Raw genomic sequence first — 21654 nt, 5'->3', positions numbered from 1 at the left:
GATGGCCAGTTTCTCCAGGCACTTGCCCAGGAAGGGAGTGATAGAGATTGGGCGATAGTTAGCTGGGCAGGAGGGGTCGGAGGAGGGTTTCAGGGTTTCTTAAGAAGGGGGTGCACAAGGGAGTGCTTGAGGGGGGATGGGAAGACTCCAGAGGCGAAGGAGTGATTGCAGAAGTCAGCCAGGGCAGGCGCCAGGGAGTCGATGTGGTCCTTGATAGTTTTGGAGGAACAGGGGTGGACCTGTTTTGACGAGACTTTCATAGATCAGACTTTTCTCGAAACCTCATCAGCAGAAAAAAGGGGAAAGGCAAAGAAGGAGGGAGGAGGGGTGGCTGCAGAAGGGCCAGAGGGAGAGCAGGGAATAGAGGAGGGGAGGTGATAGGAGGAGAGTGAGGACAGGATGTCCTGAGTTTTTTAAATCAAGTGAGAGGCCAGTGCCGTGCAGAGGACCTGGGAGGGGACAGGAGAGGTGGAGACTGCAGCAGGGTTGCTCAGCTCCTTGCAGATTTTAAAGAGTTCGGCCGAATTGTTAGATGCCGCAGAGATGCGGGCTTGGATAAGGGCTCTCTTCTGCAAAAGCACCCGCCTCTAGATCTTAAAGATAATTCCTATTGCCTTTGGAGCAGGCGGCAGGCCAGTTTGTAAGAGGATGAACATGAAGCACGCCATTTCCTCTCTGCCACCCTGCACTTGCGTTTAAGGGTGACGAGATCCAAGTCATACCAGGAGTTACATTTGGCTTTGGGCTTCAGGCGGATTCTCATGACAGGGGCAAGGATATCAAGGGTATCAGATATAGCAGAGTGGAGAGGGCTGTGTCAGGGTGGGAGTCAGCCGAAGGAGGAGGGGGGCGAGAAGGTAGAAGCGAAAGCCTCAAATGACACGTGCTTCATGGGTCGGATGACCGCGAAGGTGGGTGGCAGTGATGAGGGTGGCTTTGCCTGTGGGGTAGGGAAGGTGAGGTGGGAGGATAGGAGAAAGTGATCACTCCAGGAGAGAGGAGTGGAGAGAGGGACAGAGAGGGGAAGGTCAGAAAAGATCAGAGCATCAAGAGTGTGCCCTGCAGAAAGGGTTGGCCCAGTCGGGAGAATAGAGAGTGAGAGAGAGTCGCAGAGGTCGCGAAAGAGTCCAGAGGGAGGACAGGAGGCATCAAGGTGGATATTGAAGTCTCCAAGAAAGAGGAGTTGAGTGGTTGAGGACAAGAGTGAGGAGGAGAGGTCAGCCTACTCAGAGAGGAAGGAGGAAATTTGACCAGGTGGCCGATAGATAGTAGCCATGGTAAGGGAATGGCTAGGAGAGAGAAAGAGAGAGTCGGCAGACAAGGCATTCAAAGGAGGAGTAGGTCTGCGTAGGGGCGACAGTGGCAGGAATCCACTCAGGGATGATTAGGGCCACACCCCCCTAGCACGGTTGGGCCTGGGCAATGAGAGGCTCTTGTAACCGTCAGGTAGGAGTATGTCAAAGCTGATGCCAGAGCTGGACGTGAACCATGTCTCAGTGAGACCGAGGATGTCAAGGTCCAGTTCCTCAAGAAGGCGACAGATATCAGAGGAATGCTTGACGGCAGAGCAAGAGTTGAGAGTGGTAATGAGGAGAAGGTTGCCATCCTTAAAGGACTTCCGGGCAGGGGTACAGATCAGAGGTACGCCCTGTGGAGGTGAAGAGGAAGGAGCAAGAGAGGGCAGGGTGAGAGGGTGGAGTCAATGTAGCAGAGGACAGAGAAGAGGGGACAGCAGGAGAGGAAAGGAAGTCGATGAGGCACGGGAAGCGTCTATCAAAGAGGTGGTGTTTGGCCTGAGGGCCTTGGACCAAGACGGTCCCATTAGCGTAGACATTAATGATAGCCTTAGAGGAGCCGAAAGGGGGCCAAGAGGACATCCCAACGGGTGCCACCATTAATGGGAGAAGGGAGAGAGCACAGAGACCGTATGAAGGGTCCATAGGTCAGGGGAAGGCACGAAAAAGAGGATGTCGGTAAGAGTTTCCTTGGAGGAGGCGCTAGTGTAGGTGTCAGCGATAGGGAGGCCTGGGTTGGAGACCAGGATATCCTTTTTAAACTTTTTCCTACCAGATTTAGTGAGGAGAGCAGGATAGTCAATGGAGAAGCAGTTAGAGAAGATAGGAGAGATAGAGAGCACCATGGAATAAGGAGGGAGTGGGGGGGAAGACAGACAAGAGCAAGCGGACAGGAGTGAAGCAGCAAGCCCTAGTTTACCACAATTACAGAGCAACAGTAACACAGTAAATACGAATTAGGTACGCAGTGTAGAGGCCACATAAGTTTGAGAGTCCTGCGAGGGGAGAAAAAGACCTAGTTTACCACAATTAGCGATACACACTGAAGTGTAGAAACCATGTGAGTGAAAAGGAAAGGTGTAGGTTGTTTGCCTGGGCGAGCAGGTAGAGCTAACCAGAAAGAATGGCATACCAGCGCCTGGCGTCCCATGCAGACACCTGCAGACACAGGGAGCCGCAGCCTTAGGAGCTGCCCTTTGCCTAGGGGCCCTGAGCCGGGGAGGCTGCCGGGCAGGGGGGCTGCCCAGGGGTGTGGGATTTAAGGCAGGAGGAGAGGAAGGGGAGGGGGGTGTGGGCAGTCAGGGAGGCGGGAAGGGAGCGGGGAGAGGAGGACCAGGAAGTGCGGTGGAGGGAGGGGGAGGGGGGCGGCACAACGCGCACGGAGTGCAAAAAACAACACACAGTGCCTGAATAAACTTACTGAATGCCCAATGGGGCCTGGAAGGCAGCCTCACAGCAGGCCACACAGGGCTACGGGTGACCGCTCAATCCCGCTCAGGCTCAACAAAGAAGCAAGCGTGGAGAGCGGTTGTCGCATAGTCCTGGAGGGACTATGAGGACAACCAATCAGAAGGGGGGTGGGCGGTCAGGGAGGCGGGAAGGGAGCGGGGAGAGGAGGACCAGGCTCACAGCAGGCCACACAGGGCTACGGGCGACCGCTCAATCCCGCTCAGGCTCAACAAAGCGGTTGCGATCATCACTTCATAAGCCAAAGCTCTCTGGGATGTCAATGTACCTTTGGGTTTCTATGATATGGCAAACAAAACATGCTCCACAAAAAGCGTCACAGAGCAGCCCATTACAATACTTCTCGATTTCTCAATTGCGAATGCAGCGGCTGCCAATGACTGTTCGCAAGGAAAGTGTCCCTTCATAACTGGGTCTAGAATCCCACTATAATATGCAAGAGGTTTATACCCCAATGTGGTCCTCTGTGTAAGCACTGCACACATGACTGTCCCAATTGCGTGTGAAAATAAGAACTCCTCAGCATAATTGGGAATTCCTGAAACGGGAGCTTTACAAATTGCTTTCTTCAACTCTTCTTCAACTCCTCAAAACCCTCCCTCCATTTCCTCAGTCCATTCTATTTTCTCCTCATTTGCCTGTGCTTTCTTTAAAGCCTGCAAAACGGGTCTTGTTTATGAACTCTAGTCAAACACCCAGACTCTTACATAATTACATAGCTCCAAAAACTGTTGCATCTGCATCATTGTGTGCGGTTTTGCAGTTTTCATAATCGCCTCAGCTCTTTCAGTTGTCACTCTTTCCCTCATGTGAAATTAACTTGCCTATGTATAACACCTCTTCTTGACAATACTGTACCTTCTCAGTCTACTTGGTATCCCTTGTCGGCTAGGATAGTCCTCAACTGAATTGAGTCCTGGCTGCACTCAACATCTGTGGAGCTACAAATTAAAATCTCATCTACGTACTGTATCACAGTGCTCTTCAAATCAATATTGCTTAGGTCCATCCGAAGAACTAAAGATCGATGGACTCACAGTACCCTTGGGGCAGCTTAGTGCATTTCAGATTAGTTTGGTGGAACATAAATGAAGTTGCCTTGCGAGTCTTTGTGCAACGGGATTGAGAAAAACGCATTTCTCAAATTAATCACTGAAATATCAAGCTTCTACTGGGATACAACATAGTATCATCGCCGGGTTAGGAACTAAAAGAAACTCTGCATCTACAATCTGGCTAATCGGTCTCCTATCTTGAATAAATCTACACAACCCTCCCTTTTGATTTTTTTCCCAGGGGACACCACAATGATTCTGACAGCACCAGGATACCTTGTTCCATCAGTGCTGCTCCTGGTTTCAGCTTTATTTTAACCTCTCCTAATAGGCCTACATCAAAGAGCCTGTAGTCCATACGGCGATTGGCACCTGCTCCAAATCTTCATAAAAAAATGTTGGGTGTTGCTGGATTATCGCCATTCGCTGTGGGATCGCCCTTTTCTCTATTCTAATCCAAAATGTGATGCTCATAAAGAACACTGCATCATCTGCTGGGTCATCTCTAAACAGGTCATTGTCAGTGACATCAGTCAACCTACACCCTTCTTCAATAGCTATCACTGTTCTCCATGGTCTACCCTCGTCATCTATTCCTTCGAGCATTAAATTAGGATGGTTTGTCCCCCCTCTTCGTCCATAGGCATCTTTGCTCTGAACAAGAATTTGTCAGGTATTCTCATAGTCTTCCCCATGAAGCCAGGTAGCTATGTTAACAGAATGCTCACCCCACAAAGAAAAACCTCTGGCTCTATTGGAACGCCTTGCAGAGCCATTTGCCCTGTAAATGCCAATATAAATTTGCCTACATTTATGTACTGTATTCCAGGAGTGGAATACATTAACCCTTCAGTAAAAGAAATCGTCATAATGAGTTTTGCCATCAACGCGCTTTCCAAAATGTTAACTGGTGTCTGTTGTGAATATAATAATGGAAAACATGTCACATTCTCCTGGTATTTCCGGGCATTGGATAATTCCCCTCTCGTATACATGCACAAGTAGCTCCAGTGTCTTCTAAAAATAAAAGCTTTGCCTCGTATAGTCACATCGGCCCTTGGTTCCTCTTGGGGGTCTGGTGTCACTGACATCACTGAACACATCAAGTCGCCCTGTAAGCTATCCTATTGTGGATACATGCATACCCCTGTACCCGTGAAAGGATTTCCTCCCACCATAGTGACAACCCCTATTCTAGATGACAAATAACTGTCCTGTGTTTGCATTCTGCTGTATCTGCATTGGGGCGAATTGCGACTGTGCTTGCAGTGGATTAATTTGTGCTTGCTCTAATTGCTGTGCCCGTTGTATTTGCAGCATCTGTGCCTGATACACGGTCTGATCTTGGGCACACCCTTCCCTAGCTTGTGAGCTATATGCTGAAGGATAAGCTGTCTGCCCTATTTAGAATTGACCATTCTTTACATACCCTTGGCTCCCACATAGTGGGCAATGTGCCCTGTCATCCCACAAGTCCAACATACAGGAGGAACCCTTCTAATTAGTCCCCCTTGGTTGAATCCACCTTGCACATTCTGGTTCTCATTTTGTGCATTCTGAAACCAACCTGGTTTGTTTTGGAATCTACCCCTTCCCATGTATACCATGCCTCTACCTCAGGGTACAAACCCATTCCCTCCTTGGTCCATAGGGCGCTGATTATTCACCTGTGATGTACCCGCTGCTTGCTGTACTCCCAGCCCTTCTCCGGTTGTCAATACCGCCCCTTCTATGGCATATTTTGACAATTTATTCTGAACTAATTTTGCTTCCTCAGGTTTCCTAGCCTCCTCTCTCTTCTTGTTTTTCTCCTGCAACAGCCGACAGTGATGCACTTTTCTTCCATTTCCACTTTCATCTGCCTCTGTACTTGGTCTTCCCTTGACATAAAATGTGATAAAATAATGCCACTGTTTTTTCCCACGGCTCCCTCGTTTCAAGAGTCCATCGCTCTTGAATGTCCTGAATGTAAGCAAGAGGATCTTAGTGTTTTCATTTTACGTGTCATGATTGCACCCATGCCTGACATGTCAGGATACTGTACCGTGAGAGCCCTCCAGACATCTGCTCTGCAATTATTAAACAGCGCTTCATTGTGCGCTGTGTTCTGTGCTGTCACACTTGAATATCCTGCTCTCTTCCATGTCATCAGCTCTTTCCCCAAGAATGGCTGCCAAGAGACCCTTAATGTCCCCTATAGCTAGCGTGTTTCCTCCTGTCATGTTTCCAATTCATAAATCCATTTACCCGCACCTGATGTCAAACTTGGAAGTTTGAATCTTAAATTATCCATATCCATCTGCGGACATGGAATATTCTGTGGTCCTGCTCTACCTTTTTCCAATAAGGGAAACTGCGTGAACCCTAAACCGCAATCAACTCCCATCATTTGCCTATCCATAGGAAGGACAATGGTTCCTCACCGCATCCTCCCTGCCAACGATCTTAACCTGCTCACATATGGCAGTGATTCTCCCTTCTCACTATACGATCGTTCTTTGGGATGCTCTGGATATGCCATGGGATCTGGCGTTATATCCTTTGGTTGCTCTAGATCAGACCATCTTACTTCCTTGTCTGCCTGCAGGCTTCCCTCGGGGGCACATGCACCTCCTCCCTCCTCCCCATGGAAGGATTCTTTTTCTTCGTCTGACATATCTAGTCCCCAACTAGTATTCCTCTCACCCCCTTCACCCTCATCTGAGGTCAGTCTGCTTAGGGATAAGGCTCTATGCTCGAGGCTGAAAGGATTTTCCTGTCTGCACTGCGATTGGAAGCCCAATGTGTGATCTCCCTTCCCTCTGCTTCCTGATTTACTACCTTCCCTCAATTCTTGATAGGCTTTATCGATTCTGTCTCTGATATTTCCTATATCAAAGTTCTCTTATAAGGCTACTGTAAATGGCTCTGACGTTGCTCCCTGTAAGTGGAGGAACTCCCCAATACTGCCATATTGTATTGCCGGACTGGGTTCCATCAGCTCCTTTTGAATGAGGTTAATATTGCGCTACTGCTGTCTTCTCTTTAGTTCTAATTCTTCAACCAATTCTCTTTGCTTTCTCCTCTTCCTGTCTCATCTCCTCTCTCCTTGCCCCTGCTCTCCTTTTTTCCTCTTCTCTTCATCTTTGCATTATTCTATCCTTTACTTTGTGCTTCCTCCTCTTCTCTTTCTTTCTCGTCTATCCCTTCTTCTATTGCTCTCTGCCTGTTGTCATGATTCCTTTGGTCTTGTGCCCTTTCTTCTTTCTTTTGTTGCTCCTCCTGATACATCTGTTCTCGCAACTGTCTGCTCTCTTATGCTCATCTTCTTTTAATCTCTTTTCTCGTACCCTGTCTTTTATCCTGTTCATCCTGATCTTCTCTTTGCCTTACTTCCACAATGCTCTTCCCATCTAGTTTGAGAAATATCTGTCCTCCCATTCACTCATTCTGTACAAGCGTTACCTCGTCATATTTATCCTTCTCCTTTCGATCTCTTAATCTCTCGTTCAATCTGTCGATATATATTTGATCGCTCGCTTTTCCCCTTTTTGACTTGTTAGATCTTAAAGATCTCCTCTTTTCTCTTACTCTCCTCTGGACTGTCATCACTGCTATAAGCAGGCGGTTTGTATATCAGATTACTATACCCCGTTGCTGCTTTCAGTTCCTTTAAAGGATACAATCCTATGTCTTCCGTCCTATCGCCCTTTACTTCCGACGAGGCAAGGGGAGCCGAGGGCTCAATGCCTTCCTCTTTACACACTGATTAAGCATCCAATCTTTAGGTGGCAGATCCTCCCCCTCTTCTTGGTACATCTTCCAAAGCTCTAAAATAGCTAATCTTATTTCTAACTTATTTCCAGTGTACGCAGCGTGCAAGTATGTGGTCATGTGTTGCAATACTGCTTTTGACAGTTATTCCCCTTTGTGGCCATGGCATGAACATCTTTTCTGCTATCCCTTTCACCCATTCTGCACTATACTGTTTGAGCTTGGGCATGTGCTTTGGTAATGTTTTACATAAATGCATTAGAGGAGTAATACCTCACATTATAACGAGTGTCAATTGACGGTCAATACTTACTAGTGTTTACAAAGTCCCTTTATTAAAACAACAAATATGAGCATGCTCCAACAATTGCAGCTCAAAACCGTTATCGCTCCAATTTTCTCTGTCTACCTCTGGATCGGCACAGATCACTTCCCTAGACAGATAGTATACATTTTTAACTTCATCTTGGGCGTCATAAGAGTTTGTGTCGCTCCTCAACACCTTAATTCAACACAAATACATAGAGACAAGGCGACTCTGTATATAAAAACCTCAGCGATCACTCTTACCCTCTGCCGTCTAATAATACCCAGATTTACCGAGTTTAGATCTTCACCTTATGCGGACCTGTCCTGCAGGTAGCCTACATTCTTCCAATCTGAGTGGGAGACAATCTCTTCTAAAACTCCTTGGGTTGGGACTCTCAGGCCTTCTATCTTCACACAAATCTCCTGTTACCCCCGTTACTTATTAAATTATCACAACCCCATCCCCTCAGTTTGCTATTCTCCTCCTTCTACTCACCGTTTGCTCATTCAGCTTGGTCACCCCACGTCCTGGCCACTCCTTTTTTAATGTCCATGTCTTATGTGTGGTAATCCATGTGATCTGATCTTTTATTCATACCCAAGTATTCTATCCATATATTGTATTTAGGTGGGAATGACATCCCCCATCGAATATCTACTAGCATTAGCCACAAAAATGAAATGTCAGCATAGTTTTACCTATTCTTTTACAAATGAAAAGCAACATACAACACAGGGTTTAAAAACACAGAACAGTCTGTACTCACTCAGATACTTTACAACCATACACCAGTGCAGAGCAAAATCACCTCTTTATCACCCCCAAACCCAGGTTAAGAATCTTAGATTCAACTTGATTAGCAGATCGAGTACAAGTCTAAATTCCAGCATTGTGTAGCTGCCTGCATCATGCAAGCCAAAAGCTCAATACAGAGCACAGAACACAAATGGAGAAACCCAGAAGGTGTTTGAAAAGGCCAATTTAGAAACTATTGTGTAATTTCTTTTCAATAATAAATCTAGAGTGACGCAGGTTTAAGGGTAAGTCTATCAATACATTGGGGCTGTATAGGAGTATGGATAAGGAAGAACGCTGAAGCGGATTGTGATTCCGAGTTGCAAGTATTAAACACAGCACCACACTAAGAACAACTTACTCAATAATGGGTCTTGTGCCTAAGTAGAGGCATACATTCTGTCTGAGACTCCTTACTGGAGGATGCTCGAGTGGTAGTCGATGCTGGCAATGCTTGGATTGTCCTGGCTACCATGTGGCCTTCAAAACAGTCAACCATTTGATCCTCCTAGATAATGTACCAGCATCGCCTGGATCGCACAACATAGCCTCTCTTTAGCATAGATGTTTTCTCAACTATAGAAACAAAAGGGTTATAGCGCTCTTCCTTTTTCAAACCCTAACTTGACGCTATTATCAAGGTTGTGTCCCATCATTCCTTTTCTTCAATCTTTACCTCCAACATCCTCACTAACATCTTTGCCTTTGGACTCAAATGTATATGTAAGCTGATACACACATTCGACTTTGCAATGGGATCCAATAAGGTGGAACAGAACCCCTCCAAAACAGTAATCCTACTCCTAGGGAAAGGCTCTCACCTCTGGAATTAGCTCCTCAGACCCCAACCTGTGCAGCTGCCCCAGAGCTGCCACATCCATCAAGGATCTAAACTACATCTTCCTCACTTCCCGAGTTATAAGGGTTGTCAAATACTTAATTTTACATTGTCAAATTCTCCAACATGTATTCCTCGCTCTGTCCTTTCTGGTCAATCTCTGCTGATCAAACCTTAATCTTCACCCACAATCACAATGGCAACAGTTCCGACCTGGACCTTCCAAAAAGACCATTGTAATGACTAAAAAGTAGGAGTTTAAAAGCTGTGGCTCTCCACATATTTTGGACAAGTACTCAAATGATCCCCAGTATTTGATTATGCTGGCTATGTGTGATGGAAGATGTAGAACAAAACATCTGGAAAGCTAAAGTTTGAGAATCCCAGCGTAATGTGTACAACATGCGGGTGGAAGACTCCTGCTTTGCATAAAACATGGATAACCCAATGGTCCAACCTTATCCTTCACTGGATTCCTGTCATGAAAGCAATCAAGTTCCAGGATGCATGCATAATATGTAAAACACTTGGTGGTGGGATCAATGTACTCGCACACACCTTGCAAGTAACACTGGGCTTCTCAATGTCTTAAATACATTAGGAAGGATCTCTCATAAATCCTAGTAAAAAAACACACAACCTCTTCTGTATCTTACTAGACAACTGCTTATTGCTGTCCATCTCTTTTCTTGAACTCATGCTTCGAGGCCACTACTGGCAAGCATCAAAGGGAAATTGGTCAATGCATTGGTATATGAGAATAGCATTCACCTAGTGCTTGACAAAACCATAGGATGTATACAGTATACTTGTTATAAACTATGGTAAAGACCCAAAGAAAACCCCTCCTAAGCATTGAGTGGGAACATCTGAAAGTTCTTTTTTTTTTTAAAAAAGAATAGAAATGTAGGTGAAAAAGAAAAAATGATCAGAGTAAGTAAGCTACATATTATCTGTTATCACATGGGAATTGGAAACTGGCGAATCAGAAGACGGAGAAGGATTCATCTTCTATGTTTAGATATGCGTTATTAAAACAAAAGTGAAAATTGCTGACTTTCCCTAAACTCTAGGTTTTCCTTACTGTGAGGGGTCAGAAATGTGAGGCAGACAACTTTGTGAAGATTTTTCAAAAGATGCCATTTAATTAACTGAAAAGGTTGGATTAACGCCTCACTATCCGTAACCTGACTAAGATTTCCCTGCCTAAAATAAACTAAAGGAAACACTCAAACAAAAGATTATGTCCCTCACACTTATGCATACAACTAAATAAGGTAATATATGGCAAGTGAAACAAAACAATATGGCAGTTATGTTCACAACCCGATAACACTCGCCCCTTATAATCTGGGTGAATTCCCCTCCCCCAGATTCAATCTGGATTCTATTCAACAGTGCCACGAAGATACGGAAATCCTGTCTTGTAACAACGTTACACTTCCATTCTCCTTTGGTTCCAATTTGATAACACAAAGTTCCAATGTGATTTCAACCAACATTTCATACATTTTCAACAAAGTTTTCCTCTTTCCACTTGTGACAAAAGAATGCAAAACAACTTATACTCATAAACAAAGAATACTTCCATACTTCATTAGCATCAACAAAAACGCCTGTCAGGATATTTCTGCACTATTCACAAAACCACTTGTTTGACAATATTAGCTAATTCTGCAACAGTTCATAGAACACCTGCTTCAGTGATATTAATGTGTCCTGATGATTCTGTATTTCACAAAAACATCTTATTGGTTCTGCCACTTCTTTAAGACTTGTTACCATATCACAGTACTTCAACTTCCACCTGGTCCACTCACTTGCTAGGCATATTACTACAACGTTCTCTGCCCTGGTGTACTCTCCTGCCAGAACAGAATAAACTAACTACAAGTACTTCTGTGGTAAAGGTCATCTTCCAACAAGTTAGCAATGTCTTTTGCATCACAACATGAAGTTTAATTATTTCTTCTGGCAGAAAAAAAACATACATTGGTGTTATTTAAAATCTGTATTGTGTGTTTTTATGTTGCCCATTTGGGCTGCCTTTTCTTTTAAATTGATTTACGATGGGTTTAAACCTTTTATAGATTTTTGTCAACATGATGTGTATATTATGCTTTTATGATGTTTCCCTGCTACATATGGCCCACTGGGGCGGTATTTTTATTTTCATTCAGGAGGTTGGCCCACTAGGGCTGCATCGATAACTGTCTTTATCCTCGGTCCATTTGGGCTGAAGTGGGATTATTCTCTGCATATATGCAATGTACCGGTGGGACTTTTATCATCGAAGTGGATGTGTGAATTTAGTTAAATTGAGGAGGTTTTCAGGTTATTATTGGCACATATGCACTTTAATGGTCTAATATATTAATGTTGTCTTTACACATTGTATTCTGCATATGTTTAAGTGCTCTGCTCTGTATTGTTTGTTTTTTCATTAATCATTTTATAATGTGCACTTTACGTTCGCCATCACATTTTTGATGCAGTTCATTTTTAGCTTTACTATTTGGTAAGCACTGTGCACTTCTAGTGTTATACAGTACTAAGAGAGCACAACTACCTGAATGATCGTTCCTTGATTGCTTGCATTTTTCGACCGTCTCTAAATCTGTGCATTTATTAGAATGCGCTTAGGATCACTTTCACGATTTGTAAAACATGGCCACTAGATTATGATATGAAAAGGAGTATGAATTTAAAGTTAAGTCATTTTTTACTGTCATCAGATTGAAAGATTACATCATATGATCTACAAGAGTTTAAGGTGGTTTTAAATAGTATGCAGACTGTTCATTGATATATTTTGCCTGACAAAGCACTATTTAGGGATGAAATGCGTGGCGGTAAAAAAAGGTACTATGAAATTTCCTCTGCCATGGAAAATTCTGTTTTGATGTGGAATGATTAATTAAACTTGATTTTATCAAGCACCTTTACCAGTAGTGTGCTCAGACCTTTTCGCAGTGTTCTTCGAATACCATATTATTGGATTGGGGCTCTGAAAGTAGCTTTTTTAATTATATATATATATATATATATATATACACACACACATGCTCAATAATAAGGACATGTTTTGTTGTCTTGGGTTACGACCTAATGGTTGCTTTAAGATTTGTAATATATTCATTCTTATGTATAAATGCATGCATGACTAACGCTCTTTTCAGCACTAAGCCCAATATGAGAGAAGTTATATGTATGACAGATATCTGTTACCATGATACATATGCTATTACCTCAATTTTAAACTGCAAAATTTACAAATAATGGTTATTTTACTAGTCAACACTTGCAGTTTGTAAGTTTTGAGAGCTGCAACAACCTTGAAAAAAAAACTGTCAAATTCACTTCTTGGGAGTGCTGCTCACCGAAATGGCGTTTTTGCTCTTCATTTTTTGAAATGTGATATATATATATATATATGCTAACAAAAAAACCTTGTTAAAGGGACGTTATGGTTAAGTTGCACCACTACAAAACCTATGAAATTCAATGGAAAAATGTTGCTACAGGGACATTATGGTTACAGGTAAAACCTAAAAACCACAGAAATTCGCAAGTTATGGTACGCTACGCAACAATTAACTTGCGCAACCACTGTGTACTGCAAGCACCAACACTCATGACATCAAAGATGATTTCACAAATGTCGTGGCACAAAGTTTGGGAACACTGTGTCCATTTGCGGAGATTGGGTTGAGTCCAACGTGCCCAGAAAGGGGGGTTGGGGGAAGGGTCATAAAAAGGTGCAACATTCAGCAAAGACAAAAAACATAGGCAAACAGCTTTAAGCACGTCAATTAAAAGGAAAAATGCTGTACCTATACAAAATGTGTGCTTTCGCAACAAAGTGCGAAAAGGCATAAAGTATGCAGCATAAAGGAAAGTACAAACATGAAAAGTGACGTTTGCCTTCATCAATCTTAATGCACACCTGCTGCACAATCAAACAAAGAAGGAAGAGGCAGAGGAGCAAACGGCAACTACCGAGAACAGAACGTCAGAGCAACGTGGTAAGGAGACGAAAGTTTTTGTTGTGATTGCACAGTGCCGTTAGTCTATAAGAGTAGAAAAGCATTATGTTTTCTGTTTGTGCGCAGCAATGGCATCCACCCTAGAGTGGCTTGAGGAGAATTTTCTGCATGAAGAAATTAGTGATGACAATAAGCCCATTGTTACCCACCGCACTGTGAAAAGGAAAGAGTTACTGGAAGGGCAAGCTCCCTGGAATGGCTGGAGGAAAATTTTCCGAACAACCAAATGAGTGAGTATAGTAATCCCATAGGTAGGAAATGAGCTGGCAAAAAGAACACAATCGCAATGTAAAACTTAATTTTAAGTAACCACATTTGTTCTCTTTTAACAGAACATACCGGAATACAAAGCTGTACACCAGAAGCAGCACCTTTTGCACAGGAACACTGCCACTGAAACGGAACTGAATGCTGGGCATATCAAAGTTGACCGCCTGAACGCCAAAATCGAGCAGTTGCTCCTCCAATTTGCTGCCTTGAGAACTTTTGTTGAAGACCATATAAGGGGCAAAATAAGATATCACTGCCCAACTTGCACATGTCCGCCTTCCCCACAAAATCAGTGGCATGAGAGACGCTTCGATGAGAGCTCAATCCCTTCTTCCACTCAGCAGCAGGTTCTTGAAATGGAAACATCCCCAATATATGTATTGGTTTCTTGTCCCCCTTACCTTTCCAATTAGTCGCTATTAATGTGCGCTAATAAATATTGCAATGCTAATTTGTACAGATTGTGTATGTCCCTTTTTTTTTCTTCGTTTAACAAGACCATTGTAAGTGAGAAGGGCACAGCAGTAGTGGGGATGAATACAAGTGAGAAAAATGGAGGAGACAGACGATCGCAGCACCTAGCTGCCCTATGCGCAATCACAATACAATCATCCGTAGAACGCCAGTACGGGCTGTATGTTTGCATGCACAGATCCGCCTGGACATATTAACAGCAGCTTCTGTTTTTCTGTGGCACAACTGTGCACATACGCATATCATGTTGTGATGCCTGGTAACACTTTCCCTGGTGTACATAACCGAATAAACGTGTGGTATAGTCTTAGTAGCTGGAAGCGTACACCCTCGTTCTGCGCATATTTTTCCACATAAACATCCCACCTAGTCTAGAGTTCTCACAGCAAGCATAGGTAGAAATGTGCAATGTACGTGAACCATATGTTTAAGTGGGCCAGGGGTGGGAAACGTATCGGTAGTACAACTATGCACGTGCGACAAAGTGTCAAATGCAATATACGTCCGGCAGACAAGCTTGCAAATGGAGAACAATGGCAACGTCACCATAGCAACTTAACATTGCGTGCCGCCGAGCCAGATCCGTACACATCGAAAGAGAAACTCTCTTTGTAATGTATGGAGTGTTACAGTGATAGTGCACCCTTACAGCGATCCTCCACTCTTTCTTCTACATGGACATATGGTAGGGAATGAGTTAATGGCACTTTGCAATGTCACATGCTCCACATGAGCCCTATAAAAGAGCACACCCTACAATTGCTCTGTTTAGCTTTTCGTACAAGAGCACCGGTGCGCAGTGCTTGGGGCAGAAGTAGCTTTCTCACCAAATATGTGCCTGAAAACAACTTCTCCAAGTAATGGCCACCAGAGCTTCTGCTACAACCTCTGACTCAGAAGCACCCACACTCTCACCACCAACACCTCCTTCTGAAAGTCCTCAGCAAATGGACAAGAGTCATAACGGGGAGGGACATCGAAAAGGAAACGATAGTAAAGTAGAAGGAATCCCCATTGCCTACAGCCAGCAGCAATCCTGGGTGTGGAAACTATTTAGGACCGTTGGAAATATGCCTAAATCTCGTGCTAACCAGGTGCTGTGCACCGAGTGCAACACAGTACTCAGTCGCAGGAAACCTGGCTTGTACAGCTATGGCACCACTTCCATGCAGTGGCACATTAAAACTATTTGGAGAGTTGTCCCCTTACAAGCAGGCAGTACGTTATTGTCCACTACATCATCCTCCGCATCTGCTCCTACCACCACTGGAGGCACTCCAGTGGGCCACTGCGTCCCGCAAGCAACCTTGGAGGACATACACAATACAACAGACCCCTACCTTTCAAAGGTCACTGTGTTGTGCATATACTGGGACGCGGTACTGTGTACGGGAGAACATTTTGAAGTGCTTTTGAGTCAACAGTCCAGGATCATGGCAAACACTTCTACTCTCCACTTACCATTTCTTATCCCTGTGATTGGTACGCTTTGTGAAATCTCCCTTCCACTGCTGTCCTTTCTGGCGTCTCTTATAACAGGAAAAATGCTACACAACAGAAAGCAGGGCGAACAAAAAGGCTCTTTTCAGAGCCACCTTCCAGTGTTCAAAAATACAACTTCAAACGAAGCATGCAGGCGGTGATGCAGCCTATAAGTGGCGCGTACAGAAATGTCAACAATTAGCGGTGAGACGCCATCAAAAGCATCGTACCAGCGCTGTACAGCATTTTGGGTATTATGCATAAAGATCTCATTGCCAGCATCAGTCAGATGACCTCCATCTGAACGAAAAATGTTCCTACTACAAAAGGTAATGTTTTCATTGTGGAAGGAGAACAGGCCAATGTCGCGCAGAAAAGCACACGCAGCCTTGTTCACATTGCACTGCCCTTTCTCCATTTGTGGACCACAGAAGGAAGAACACAGCCACATCTGGCTCTGGGCAATGTGTGAATTTGGAAACATTTCCATTAGTTGGCAAAATGTCTCTTTCATTGCAAACTGCAGTGAAATGCCGGTAACATGCCCTAAACTGTTCCCTCCACAATGAACAATAATAAACTCTGGATGAGGCAGCGTCACCAAACTAGCACAAAAAGGACCCACTGCATTCCACGTATTCCGTACCAGTGCCCAGCAACATTATTGAAACCAAGGTGTGCTGCTAGTGCACAACGCTCTGTGTAAAGTTGCACCCAATGTATCCATGAGTTGCCCAACAGCCATATAGTTCGCCTACTTAATGGCACACTCCTATTGGCAAAGAAACGTATGGCACAATAGGTTCCTACACAACAAACCCACAAATTCATATTGACCAATCCCAACTCCTGCCTAGTCCAATTTCCATTGCACTCACCCTCACAATACCCGGATGTACCACGTGCGCTCCCCAAAAGGCGTGGCTTTCGCCAACATATTGCCCTGTGTACGGGGCTACACAAACACATCTGAAGCGTAATAAAAAATCTGCGTCTTTGTAAAAGTTATGCAAAGTGTTTATTTCTAATTTTGTTAACGGGGCGTGCCAAGAAACACCTTATGTGCTCCTTGTTATGGGTTGCTCTCGGCTTGTCCTCCGTATATTACTACTTGCGTGTCTGCGGCATACATAGCATGTACTGTAACAGATTACTAATTGCAATAGAGGAGAAAAAAAAAATCACTGCCACTAACAAACATCACACTACAAGCACTAACGTTAACATGGCCACAAAACAACATCCTACCATGGAACACAAAAGCATACATACACGTGAATCGCTGAACCGGAGTCCCATTTCCATACCAAGCACATTACGAAGAACACCATGTAGCACGTGCGATTTGTACTACTACCGCGAGGGCAGCGGCCCAGTAGAGCAGGGCCAGTCCTTCCCTTTCAAGTACTCTTTCAGCCGCACTCCCTAATTGGCTACTGTTAAACTATTACATATGCATAAACCAGTTACAACCAAGAAGTGTGCATTTAATTCCATCACATCTAATGAACAGTGCATAACTGCTGTTACTCACGTAGAGGTGACATCTTCTAAATGAATAGCACCTCCACGAGAAATTACGGGTGAACGATCTACTTGTTCTGCACCCACAAACATCAGCATCACTACCCATCAGCACACCCAGTAGGTATTACTATTTTGTTCTACAGTACAGTGCCAACTTTTTTATACGTCTGCATACCTCTCAAATCACACGCAGTATGTCAGCAGCCAATGTATTTTCTTACTCTTCTTACACAGGAGCAGTAGCCACCGGTCTCCGGGAAGCTACTGGAGTGTACACTTCAAAATACAGCCTAGAAGACACCTACTCTCTGCAATCAACAAAGTAAGTAGAATATCAGCATACTCCTGTATGTCTTACTAACCAGTGCACTATTATTCTACTGTAGCATATACATGTGTGCCCATCCAGCAGTATGTACTTCATTGTTACTAATCACAAATGTCGCCACCATTACAATACCCACATACTAACAGTGTTCCTAACCTTACACACCACTACACAGCCACACACTTGCACTTAAATAGCTGTCTACCCTCCCATTCATGCACTGATGCACATTGAAGACGTATGCATGAGAAAATTTGAATACCCACACTTCCCTTTCTTCGCCAACAGCTACTACACAATGCCTACCAAACGGCAATTCCGTAGAAACCAACGCAGAAAGAGAGCCACGCAACCTACAAACACAGAAAGTACCCATCCACTGCAATCTGAACGTAAACAGAAAGGTTCAGGAGAAGAGTTAATTCAGTCATTAAGGAAAACTAATCCATCTACCTGTAAAGACAGTGTAGGTGATCTGGCAAAGTGTGAGAATGTACAGGAAACCACAAAATACAGTCCAACGCAGACTACTCCTAAAAGAGCACATAGAAATAGTGTAATCACAAGCAAGGATTAAAAAAAAAACAAATTTTACAAAAAAGATTCCACCACAGAGTCCTTAACAACCTTACAAGGAGAGGACAGAAATCACGCTCAACCCTCAAAACCTACCGCAGCAAAGTCTTCCTAGAAGCTCTTGTAGACACTGCTATAAGTGTGAAGTGGAAATTGTTTATAGTAACTTTAAAGAGAATGAAACCACTAACAAGATTAATTGGTAAATTACATGCAGTACTACGAAACAAACACAATGTCACCATAGATACCAGTGGCCACATATGTACAGGTGAGTGGAGTCACACCACCAACACAGAGCCATACTTCAATGAAGAATCCTACAAACAACTAATCAAATTGCCTTACATCAGAGTGGACGAGGATATGAAAAGATAGCCGATACCATAATTGAAGAAGAAACACTTCTTTCACAAATATCCCCATCAAACTTAGATGGCACTCTCCAATCCACCAAATCAACACGCCTCACCTACAAATGGCCTTGCACATCATTGTGCAATATTCGCCCATGCCTAATCAAAAATTTGCATCAATTCCTCAATCAGTATGTCAAAGGCACCAACAAAAGGAAAATTAAAATACTACAAAGTATGGACTCTTGTCCAGTGCATAAGTACACTGGAATACGCCTGCATTTGTGGAGCAGCTTGCAAAAGCACATTCGACTGTATTAAAATGTTAGCAACCCACCATTCAACAATCAGAAATCTAGTCTACAAACTGTAGTATGCAAAAACTCCAGCTTTAGCATTCCAACATTTAAATGATATTCTCCTATACGGTACAGTCAAACAGGTGCGCAATGAAATTGAGCACATCCTAAGGAAATACTGTGAAACTGGAGAGCACTTACCCACTACAACATTGTCAGCCAACAATACTGACAACAGTGCAGCTATCAACTTTTTATGTCACACACAAAAGAAATACAAAAGTTCAAAAGCACTTCTGCTGAAATGCCAAAACAAGTATGTGTGTGTTGTTGTAGAACTTTCCATAAAAAGAGCAACAAAACTGTTGAAATAATTCAGAAAATAGAAGGCAATGAGGAATTCCAATGGTTTCAATTAGCTCTGTACCTTCTAGCGGAAAACAAGTATGACATTACCAACACCTCCATACTGTGCACATACTGCACTTGAAAACTTGGAATAATTTGGAACTGTTTTCAGTGCCAAACGCACTGCAGCAGCTTAATTTGTATATGAGCATTATAATACAAACAGTGCACCCATTTCAAGCAATAATACGTCTTGAACCAAAAACTGCAAAATGACCTCCCACCGAATTATTGAAAGTTATTTGTGGTAAAGTAGTTTACTTACCGTTAGATCTGAAAGAAAATGTAGACATTCTACAAGTGCAAAGGCCAATACACGAATCTTTGATTATCCTGGTAAATGGTGTACCTACAAAAGACAAAAAAATGTGGCAACACCTAGTGGACTCAACCAAAGTTAGAGAGGCGTTAAGGTACCTTAAGGAAAACAATGAATACTACAAGGAAACAAACATTGAAGAAAACCTGTGAGAAACAACCAAAATAATTCAGGACTCCTTAACAAGTGGCCAATTTGAATGCCTAGATCCTAGTGTAGCCTCCAGTATTTTAGACCACTATACAATTCACCCACTGCACTCCAGAGACACCATAGACGATGCACTAGAAACATATCAAATGCGGCAAGCCAGAGGAGTCCCAATCACTATATGGGATAAAAGTGTGGAAGCAGGAGCCTTTCCTCTACTCTTCCCGACTGGAATAGGTGGAAGATATGATGAAAGAAGCACACAAATAACAGCATCTGAATACTGCTTTTTACAAATGCATGCTGAAGACCCAAGATTTAGGCAGAACATGGAGTGATCTCGCAACCCTATGTTATGGAGTTTCCCAAACATTAAAAACAGGTTCCCATTTCCAAAACAGGTCTGCTACACAACTACTTGAAAAGGTGCAACAAAAGGACAAAGTTTTACAAAGTAGTGTTACAAATGTCTTGGCAAACATGCGTGGCACCAAAGAGTACTGGTTCCGATGGCACACAGATGTACAGTGTATGCTACGCAACCTTGGCCCACCCTATGGTTTGTCACTTTAAGTTGTGCTGAGTATGCATGGGAAGACTTGCACACTCTACTACACTTAGCAAACAAAAACAAAACAGGTATAGACATGAAAACACCAAGAGAGCTGTGCTCTCCTGATCCAGTACATTTTTCACGCTACTTTCATCATCGCTTCCTTGCGATGCTGCACTTCATTTGCAATAAAAAGACTTCCTCCCTTCGGAGAAGTACAACACTTCTTTTGGAGAAAAGAATATCAAGCCAGAGGAGCAGCACACATACACATGCTTTTGTGGATTAGAAACGCTCCTAAATTTGGTGAGGAGAGTGATGAAACTGTTTTGGAGTTCATTCACAATATGTCACTTGCGAAATCCCTCCGGAAACTACCCATAGTGACCTACAAGCACACATTTTGCAATTCCAATGACACAAGTGTGGCAAGTATTGTCGACGCAAATATAAGAACAGAGACAAATACTACATCAAATGCCACTTTGGTTTCCCTAGACCAGTTTCAACAGGCCAAGTAAACCGCTTCATGTCTTCAGTTCGACACAGCGTGAAAGGAAAATCTCCTAAAACACATACTACATAAAAAGGGGCAAAGCATTCCAAGTACTTCAATGATTACAATGCAATTATTGTCTTCTTATGGAATGCCAACGTTGATGTGCAGTACATTGCAGACAATTCCATTACTGTTGCACGATATGTCATGCCTACTCAACCAAGTCAGAGAAAGCGCTGAAAGACCTGTGGGATGACATATCCTCTGAGAAAACACTGGCACAAATATTGTACAGCTTTGGCATTAAAATGCTCTCCCATAGAGAATGTGGGAGCTACGATGCCACTGACCGCTTAACCGGCACAGCCTTATATGAGAAACCTGACGACATAGTGTGGCTAAGCCTTGAGGCTGCTGCATCCATAAATAGAGTACTTGAATCGTACGAAGACATACAAAGATTAGCCGAAAGCGATCCCAACAGCCAGGACATTTTAAAGAACAACTTATTGGACACATACTACCCACACAGGAGTACTACTTTAGAAACCTTGTCCTTGTACCAGGTAGCCCAAAACGTCTCATACAAAAATAACATTACACCAAATGATGAAAAAGGTAGATACAGAGTGGAAATTTGTGAAGGCAGCCTCGTGACACTAACAAAATGAAGCCTAATAAATCATATGAAGTTGTCCTTAAAAACTCCTCAACACAAAGAACTGTACTGCATGGCTCTACTGCAACTTTTTAAACCATGGAGAAAAGATTAATTAGCCACCTACACGTGTTATGAAGATGCTTTCAAAGCCACTGAAAGTACAATTACTGATGAAATTGTTACACGGTACAAA

General features: G+C 43.4%; 1 protein-coding gene across 4 annotated transcripts in view; it reads right to left on the bottom strand.

Annotated features, from left to right (window-relative positions):
* The window catches only part of LOC138514122 (protein NEDD1-like), a 1166279-nt gene that overhangs the window by 716342 nt on the left and 428283 nt on the right, over positions 1–21654 (bottom strand). The gene's annotated exons all lie outside the window — the stretch shown is intronic.

Source organism: Ambystoma mexicanum, chromosome 12 (genome assembly GCF_040938575.1).
Source record: "Ambystoma mexicanum isolate Mex_15411 chromosome 12, UKY_AmexF1_1, whole genome shotgun sequence".
Taxonomy (NCBI): domain Eukaryota; kingdom Metazoa; phylum Chordata; class Amphibia; order Caudata; family Ambystomatidae; genus Ambystoma; species Ambystoma mexicanum.
Note: the sequence above shows the minus strand (reverse complement) of the source record. Positions and strands in the feature narration are given on the sequence as shown.